Source organism: Lissotriton helveticus, chromosome 6 (assembly GCF_964261635.1).
Source record: "Lissotriton helveticus chromosome 6, aLisHel1.1, whole genome shotgun sequence".
Taxonomy (NCBI): domain Eukaryota; kingdom Metazoa; phylum Chordata; class Amphibia; order Caudata; family Salamandridae; genus Lissotriton; species Lissotriton helveticus.
Window position 1 is genome coordinate 1,876,313,543 of NC_136067.1, and position 9,594 is coordinate 1,876,323,136.

Sequence of the window (9,594 nt, forward strand, 5' to 3'; positions counted from 1 at the left end):
GCAGGAACAAATGGGCAAAATGCCCTTTCCTGCGGACCTGACTGTCCAGGCAGTAGTGTTTAGCAAACGTGTGCAGTGAAGCCCATGTTGAATCCTGGCAGATGTCCAGGACTGGCACTCCTCGAGCCAGCCACACAGTGTGAATAACAAGGACCCCCTGTTCAAAATAAATGATTCTTAAGGCAGGGACATATACTGTGTGAATATCGAGACATAATCATGGCAAAACACAAGGGAAGGTAAATTCATAAAGGAACCACAAAATCAAGAAAAATTAAAAAACTCTATTTCATTTAATAAGTATTCATGTTAAAACCAAACATTATAGACACTGATAATGCATACATTTGGACAATAAATAAAAAAAACAATATATACAGTTTCAATACAATACATTCACATAAAAGTAAAATAGTGGCAATCAATATTTTCCTCGAGCCAGCGCCGTGATTGCAGCCTACCCCCTGGTAGACTGGGCCCATATGTCCTCAGGAGGCTGCTTCTTAGCCAGGGTGTTCCATATCTTAATACAGATAGCGACCCAGCGTAAAATAGTTTGTTTATGCACTGCTGGACCCTTTTTTTTTAGCTCCTACATAACCCACAAAGAGTTGGTCATCTACCCGGAACACTTTTGTGCAGTCATGGTAGAACCATAAGTGTGGCAGGGTATGCTCAGACGTGAGTCCCTTGCTCACTTTGCCACTGGATTCAAGCAAGCCGGGCTGAAGACGGCTGGAATGCCAGAAACCGGTTCTCGGAAGCTTGTTTCCGGTCCAGGGAAGGCATGGCTTGGCAGTTCGGGCTGGACTGTTACCGTGGGGCACGGGGTCAGACTGATTTGCATATAGCCATGTCTGAACTGGGGTGGCAGAGTGGGCTAAAGAACGGTGATGGATCAAACCCAGATCTTTTGACTGGGTGTGAGTGTTTGATTGGTTCAGATGCTCCGTCCATCACCACCCCCTTTTGTACCGCTTTGGCCACCATAAGTGTGGCAGGGTATGCTCAGACGTGAGTGCCTTGCTCACTTTGCCACTGGATTCAAGCAAGCCGGGCTGAAGACGGCTGGAATGCCAGAAACCGGTCCTCGGAAGCTTGTTTCCGGTCCAGGGAAGGCATGGCTTGGCAGTTCGGGATGGACTGTTCCCGTGGGGCACGGGGTCAGACTGATTTGCATATAGCCATGTCTGAACTGGGGTGGCAGAGTGGGCTAAAGAACGGTGATGGATCAAACCCAGATCTTTTGACTGGGAGTAAGTGTTCGATTGGTTCAAATGCTCCGTCCATCACCACCACCTTTTGTACCGATGTTATGAACTGCCAGTGGAGGAGATGATTTTGAATTCTCCCTCCAACCGGACACCCATGGTCTTGCAGAACTAAATTAGGAGGACTTAGAGCCTTCAGCCTCCAGTGGGAGGGTGTAGGACGACTTCTGGCTACCATTCCGAGGTCAGAATGTACCGCGTACATGTCCTCGCACAACTTGGGAAGTCTGTGCAGGGCGGTAGCTGGGGTATGGCTGACACGGTCGTCCATTACCGGGAAAGGCAGACTACGGACAAGGTGTCACTGAGAGGCCTAAGGACCTCGCTGTAGCCTGTGAATGTGCTTCAGCGCCGAGTCTGCCTTCTCTCCGAAGAGGCTAGTCCCATTGAAGGGCATTTCCATGAGGTTGGCCTGGAAATCCCCTGGGAAGCCATATGTTCTCAGCCAGGTGTGGCGCCGCAAGGCCACCGTTAACAAAACCGCTCAACCCAGCGAGTCAGTCGTATCCAAACCACACCTAATGGTGAACTTTGCTGCATCTCTTCCATCTTTCAGTGCCTGCGAGAGCACGCCCCGCACCTCCTCTGGGACCTGTGGCACCACTTGGGCAACCATTTCTCAAAGAAATAGTTCAATAGGCATGCCGTGTTCACCGACCGCAATGCCAGGCTGACAGAAGAAAACATCTTCTTCCCAAGTGCAACCAACCTCTTGGATTCCTGGTTCTTGGATGCGAAAGGGAAAGTGCCAATGGGACGTTGAGGCTTGGACCACCAAGCTCTCAGGAGCAGGATGTTGACTGAGGCAACTTAGATCACCCGGTGCAGGGCGATGGGGCATGCTATAGTGCTGTTCACAGTAGCCCCTGTGATAGACTTGGACCATGAACATAGAAGGACATCAGTTAGTGCCTCATCAAAGGGAAAAAGGGGTTCGGATGGCGAAGCCCCAGGCTGAAGCACTTCAGTCAAGAGATTAGGCTTGACTTGCACCGAGGGCAGTTCCAGACCAACGACCTCTTTTTACCACCATAGCATAATAAGCTCCCTGGTCCGTAGCCATAGAAGTGAAGAGAGTATACCAGTATCTGGAGATGTTTCCAGACCATTGGCCTCCGATAGCTCCTCATACCAGTCTAATTCCTCACCTGGATTGTCTAATCGCTTTTCTAAAGGGTTCATAGAACCCTCCCACTCCTCTCCCATGCCTGAAAACTCTTCAAAATGTAAAGGCTATGACCCAGAGCCTTAAGGCCCTGTAGGCACCGGTGTCGTCGTCAATCTGAGTCATCAGGAATCAGAATGGGGCCTGTGCCAGGAGCATCAATTTCAGGACTGACATCTGGGAAGGTCTCATTGGCACAACCTTCCCTAATCGGATCCATGAGACCCCATTGACACTGAAGCCCTTGGCTTAGAAGCCTATGAGGCCTCCTCTGGGTCCAAAGGCGCTCTAGAGGGGTCGGCCTGCTCCAATACTTGACACATCACCTCGTAAAAACCTTTAACTTGAACGGGGGTGGCTCTGGCTTCCGGAAATGGGGGGAGGTGTGGGGTCGAACCTAGCTCCTGCTCCGCAGAACCGTGCCTGGAACGTCTATGTTCCTCTCCCTCGTCATTTCTCAATGAACGAGCCAAAGTCGAAGTCTGTTTGGACATCTTCTTCTTGTGCCTCTTCCCAGAGTGTCCCGAGGACCTCCAGTGTGGTGAAGAAGACTTGGGGCTCCTGGAGTGGTCCGCGACCTTCTCTTCTTCAATCCAGGCCTGGACCTCCTAGGAGTTGCGCTAGATGGCGTCAACTGCCCGACTGCAAGGAGCTTCATAGACCGCTCCCTCAAGGCCTTTGGTGCTATGGCCCGGCAGTCCGAGCACGACTTCGAATCATGGTTGCACTCGAGGCACCATAAGCACAGAAGGTGTGGGTCAATGACAAACATGACGTAGTGACAGGTGCCACACAGTTTAAAACCTAGCCTTTTAGAGGTGAACACTCAACATAAAGAAAAATTCCTCAAAAAATGTCTGTCAAAAAGATTAGCGCTAACTGGTCCGTAAAGAAAATAACTGATGTCTACGCACCTGGGTGGCACCTATATAGGTTGACCGCAATGTCACATCCAGCACAGACTATGCTGACGATGCAACGCAGAGCCGTAGACAACAAACAGCACAGAGGTTCTGCTTATGAAAACGTTTCTAGATCCAGTCTGACGACTCGGAAATTCAAGGGTAAGGAATCTGCAGCTAGAAGTCTCTATCAGATCATGCAGGTTAGTAGGTTTGTAAAAACTCCAAAGTGCATTCCAACTGTGGAATTATCGCTTAAAGCTACCTCCAACCCCAATAGGTAGAGCTGTGGAAAGGTAGCAAAATTAGGTAATTGCTAGAATTCAAACCCTACTATAGTAGGGGGGTGTCGACGCAAGGTTATTTCAGAGGATGACCCCCCTATATTCAATAAGCAGTCCCAATGGAGCTCAAACAAAATCTAGTAATTACTAACAGCAAGGTTAACTCAAAGAACAGAAGAGTGCATAAGTATTCAATATTATTAATGATTAAAAATGTGGTACATGGGGGGCGTGGCCAACTGCCGAGCATGGCGGCAGTTTAAAACGGGAGCTCCTCCAGGCTAACCGGCCTGCATTGTAAATCCGTATATTGATCCGATCCTGCGCCCGCTCGAAGGAGCGACATCGACTCGGGGAACCGAGCGGCATAACCAGATCCGACCCCGGTGACGATCGGCCACCGGGAACTGCTTTATCCTGCAGCAGTAAGCGTCGGCCTGCGTGTGGTCAAGCGCACCGGCCTCCAGTGAGCAGCGAGCCCGGGCGGAAGTTTGCCATCCTCGGCCGGGGCGGTGTATGAACAGCCGACCGCAAGCGTCCCTGTCATTGAAGGTACCAGCGCGCACCGCCTGCCTGGCGATCACCCCTGCGTATCCCGGAGGGACGGCGAGGAGCTAGAGTGCCTGCAGGTACTGCCTGTAGCCAGCGAGAACGCCAGTGGCGGTAGGGATATCTCGGAGCCCCGGGAGGCGCCATTTTCAGGAGGTCGGGCAGCCAGCCGTGCCGTGACAGCCATAGTGCGGCAAACTCTAAGAAGGGGGCCTCGCCGTCCCCCCACGCCATAACAGACCCGGAGTGCGCCCTGCTTTAGCGGGGGAACAATTTGGGCTCCGGTGACAGAAAGGAAGACATCGTGGGAAGCACTGCGGTGGCGCCCCCCCCCCTCCTACTGCATGAACACCCGTACCCTACAGACATGCGAGAGGGCTGACGGGCACCCCGTGGGGTACCTCCGGTGTTCATCAGCAGCAAAGCAGCGATCAGTAGCGCTACAGGGGGCGCGAAGACAGGACGCGTCACTGCACTGAACTGCGCAGAACCGCCTCCCAGGCTGACGTACCGACCACTCCGGCTACCGGTATCAGCTTGATTGGGCCCTTTGGCGACTGCACGGTGCCACCTGCTCCTGGTAGGGAACGCATTGGACTGCCTGGCGATCAGATAAACTGCAGGTCTCGCGGAACAGCACTGACCCGAAGACCGAAGTTACCTGCCACCCCCATCAACGCGACAGCATGGCAGGCAAGGGCACAAGGAGTGCGTCGACCCAGGCGAAGCTGGATAAATTTGCGTACAACCAGTCTGGACACTCACAAAGCGGCGGCCGCCACTCTGCTGGTGCGGCCTCGGAACCGGGTGGGACCCCGAAGGTAACCTTGGAGGACGTCATGAAAACCCTTACCGAGGTCCGAACAACAGTGGGCTCCATTTCCTCCGAGGTGTCTCTGCTCAGAGCAGACTTCCAGAAAATGACGGAAAGAGTGTCCCAAGTGGAGGTAGTCACGAAGTCGCTCGTTGAGGATACCTCGGACCTGCAAGTGGCCATGGAACGCATGGAGAAAGTCACAAAACAGCTGCAAGAGAAGCTCGACGATCAGGAAGGGCGTTCCCGGAGAAACAACGTCCGCATCCTGGGCCTGCCGGAATCGGAAGGTAAGGCCGCGATGGACTTGTACATTGAAGACCTAATTAAAACCCAACTGAAGCCTAAAGGCCTCTCCCACTTCTTCTCTGTGGAACGGGCACATAGGGTCCCGGGTGGAGCGGCTAAGTCGGGGGCTACCCCGCGACCAGTACTAGCTAGACTATTCAACTTTCGCGACAGGGACGCAATTCTGCAAGCAGCAAGGGTCTCTCCACCTATAAAGATTCAGAACTCGACTTTGGCCTTTTTCCCGGACTACACGGCGGAGGTGGCTAGGCGAAGGAAATCGTTCACGGAAGTGAAGAAGGCGTTGCGAGACAGGGGCCTACCATACTCTATGCTATTCCCCGCCAAATTGCGCATAGTGGCTGAAGGAAAGACATGGTTCTTTGACACACCAGAAGTAGCTAGGGAGTGGCTTGATGGATGGAGGCAGGTGGGACAGCCCCAGCGCCCGCACAGGGAGAGGCAACACCAACGCAATGGAGAGACGACATTTCATCAATCCAACGGTCCTACGACTGGGGAACAGGCAACGGAACTAGAATCGGATCTTGAAAGGGACCCACTAGACTCTGGACAACCTGTACGGGGCTGAACTGAACGGACTGCAGGTGGAGCAATATATTCGTAGCCCTTGGGGACTCAATGCCGGTGGAGCTGAGTAGGGCGGGCATTGGCCGGTGACTAGGGGGGTCTCACCAACCCCACAAGCAAGTAAGATGAGCGGGGATGGGATTAAGCACTCTGCACAGTTGGGGAAGCGGGCGGGAGTTCGTCCGTGGAGCAGGGTAGCAGGGAGGGGGGATGGGATTGAAGTTTTCTTGTTTGAAGTTATGTTTTTGTTCATAGTCATCATGCAGCACTCACACTGTATCATTGCCTCGATTGTCGCCTTTCTCCTACACGGGTTAGCACATGGCACTACCTGTGTTCATACTAGAGACGCCCTTAGTGCGAAGCTCCCACACCAACTCCATGGACAGGTCGCCTCGCAACACGCCTGCAGAAGGTTCCCCTGTAGGCATGGGAGTTCCCCCACTGCGCCTGCTAACCTGGAATGTCAGGGGCCTAGGGGACAAAATAAAAAGGGGCTTAGTACTACAGGCCATCAAAAGACAAAGCCCGGACTTAGTCCTTTTACAGGAAACCCACCTTGCAGGTTCCACTTGTAAAGCTCTTAATAGACGGGGCTACTCAATGGCGATACATGCTGAATTCACCACTGGTTCCAGGGGGACAGGCATACTGGTAAAGAATTCATCTCCCTTTATCATTACACACCGAGTGGCGGATGATCAGGGTCGCTTCGCAGCGCTGCATGGCCAGTGGGAGGGCAGAACCCTTAATATAGTGTCGGTGTATATCCCCCCGGCGCTCCACTCTGTGGCACTACCTGCCCTTAGTAATCTCCTTCTTAACCTTCCTGAGGGGGATACAATCATTGGGGGAGACTTTAACGCAATCATGGATCCACTGGTAGACACCCTTCCTACTAGGACCCACTCACGAGGCACGAATTCACTCTCGGATTTTGTGGAGGCCCTGGGTATAATAGACGTCTGGCGGCACCTACATACAGGGGATGCTCAATACACCTACTACTCTGCCGTACATAACAGCCTATCACGTATAGATTATTTCCTAGCCCTGGGGTTGGGACTGGGAATGGTGGATAAAGTGGACATTCTACCCAGGGGCGTTTCTGATCATTCCCCCATTGCTCTATCACTCACCACCAGAGAAAGAAAATGTGCTAGGCTCTACCCAATCTACCCGAATTTCTTGAAAGTTCCGAAGATTCGGCAACAGCTCAAACTAACGACAACACAATACTTTACAGAAAACACGGGAACGGTGACATCACCGTCAGTTTTATGGGAAGCGTATAAAACAGTCCTCCGGGGGGCGGCCATATCCGCAATAACAGGGCATAAACGAGACTCCCGTAAGGAGCTCACGAAACTGGCACTCCATGCGGCCAATACCGCGCACATGACAGACCCCTCCCCGGCCGCGACGCACACACTTTTGATACGACAACAGCAGTACCAGGCCCACCTTAGGACGACAGAAAAGGGTTACATTGCAGACACTAAGTGCAGAATATATGACGTAGGCGACAAAGCGGGTAAAATGCTGGCGTGGTTAGACAAGAGGGAGAATGGAACGAAAGGCATTCCAACACTGCATACGGAGGAAGGGCAGACACTGACCCATCCAGAGGACATAGTATGCGCCCTGGCTCGGCATTATCGAACAGTGTACACTCCGGACCGTATAGTCACAAAACAAATGGCGGCAGCAACACTGACGGGCATAGCAGTCCCCAGCATTACACAGGAAGACATGCTAGCCCTGGAGGTAGACCCGACGGGAGACGAGATCCAGTTGGCGATCCAGGCTTTGCAATCTGGTAAGGCCCTGGGTCCCAATGGGATACCGGTGGAGTGGTACAAGTCAATGGCGCCAGAACTCAGTGCCCCACTGTTGAACATGTATCTAGAAAGCAGGGACAGAATGGAACTGCCACTGGACCAACGCACGGCCACGATTGTCGCAATACCCAAGCCGGGGAAACCCCCGACTGACGGCCTCATATCGCCCGATATCGTTGCTTAATATCGAGGCAAAGATATTGGCTAAGCTTCTGGCCACCCGTCTGCAACCACACCTAAGTACTCTAATCCACCCTGACCAGTCAGGCTTTATGCCTCACAGAAGCACGGCGCTGAATCTCCGGAGGATACATGGAGTGTTGGCCCGTGCACACCTCCTCTCGGACCGGGCTGTGATCCTCTCCCTCGACGCTAAAATAGCGTTCGACTTAGTGGAATGGGAGTACCTCTTCATGGTGTTGGAATGTATGGGATTTGGGCCAAAATACATAGCGTGGATACGACTACTCTATACCAAGCCGGTCGCACAAGTAGTAGCCAATGGCCACATTTCACCGCGGTTCCACTTGGGCAGGGGCACCAGACAGGGTTGTCCCTTGTCGCCCTTGCTCTTTGCATTAGTGCTGGAACCCCTGGCGATTCAAATCAGGACTACTCCCCTCTTTGCGGGTATCAAGTGGGAGGACAAAGTCTCGCTATACGCCGACGACATGCTAGTCTACATGACGGCACCTGACGAAGGCATCCCAGCCCTGCTAGAACTTTGTAATGCACACGGATCCTCGTCGGGCTACACCCTGAATTGGTCAAAATCAGTCATATACGTACTGAAAGGCCCGGCACCGAGACTGAGGGCTGATTGCCCCCTGACCGTATCTACGACCTCCTTTAAATACCTGGGTATTATCATCACGCGGGCAGATACAGACTTCTTTGCCAGTAACCTAAAGCCACCTATAGATCGCCTACGGGCAGATGTCAAGCACTGGGCGACCCTACCCCTGACCCTCCTGGGAAGGGCGGCACTGTACAAAATGATGGCACTACCGAGGCTCCTCTATGTCTTGGAAAACACACCACATCTGGTACCACCGAGATATTTCAGGCAGATAGTGGCGCTAGTCACCACGTTGCTCTGGGGTGCGGGTCCGCCTCGTATAGCGTACGACAAACTGGTTAAAAGCTGGTATGAGGGAGGAATAGCACTCCCCAACATTCAGCTGTATTACTGGGCGGCCCAGCTTAAAGTAATAAACTACTGGATCCACACCCCGAGAGAAGACCCGGCCTATCGAGCAGATTGGGCACAACTTGGGGAGGAATGCCTGTTCTCAGTACTTTATAATAAACAACAACTTAAGGATCTAGTCGGTCCAACCAAACACACAGCGACCCTATGGCACATAGCGCAGGCTCGCCTAGGATGGGCCGGAAAAATCACTAGAATGACACCGTTATGGGACACGAAATCTTTAGGTAATCTCAGGGGATGTAAGGGCTTTGAGCGTTGGGACTCCATAGGCATCTCCACTGTGGGGGACCTTTGGGACAAGGATACAGTAATACCGTTTCCACAACTACAACAGCAGTATCACCTCAGACCCACAGAAACATTCCGTTATGTCCAAATTAGACATGCACTACTGGGTGCGATTCCAGTAAATACTACTCTGCCAGAATCCTCCCTGCTAGAAGACAGGCTACTAACAGACTTCATGATCCAAAGCGCGACCTCACTCACATATAAAAAACTGATCAATAATTTGAAGGACCCCACGCTGAAACTCAAAGAAAGGTGGGAGGAGGAAATAGGCGAGGTAGATGAAAATGAGTGGAATGAGGCGCTGGCCTCCCCGAGGGAGGCAGGAATCTCGAGCAGGTTCAGATTGGTACAACTAAAAATTTTACACCGCATATACTACACCAGG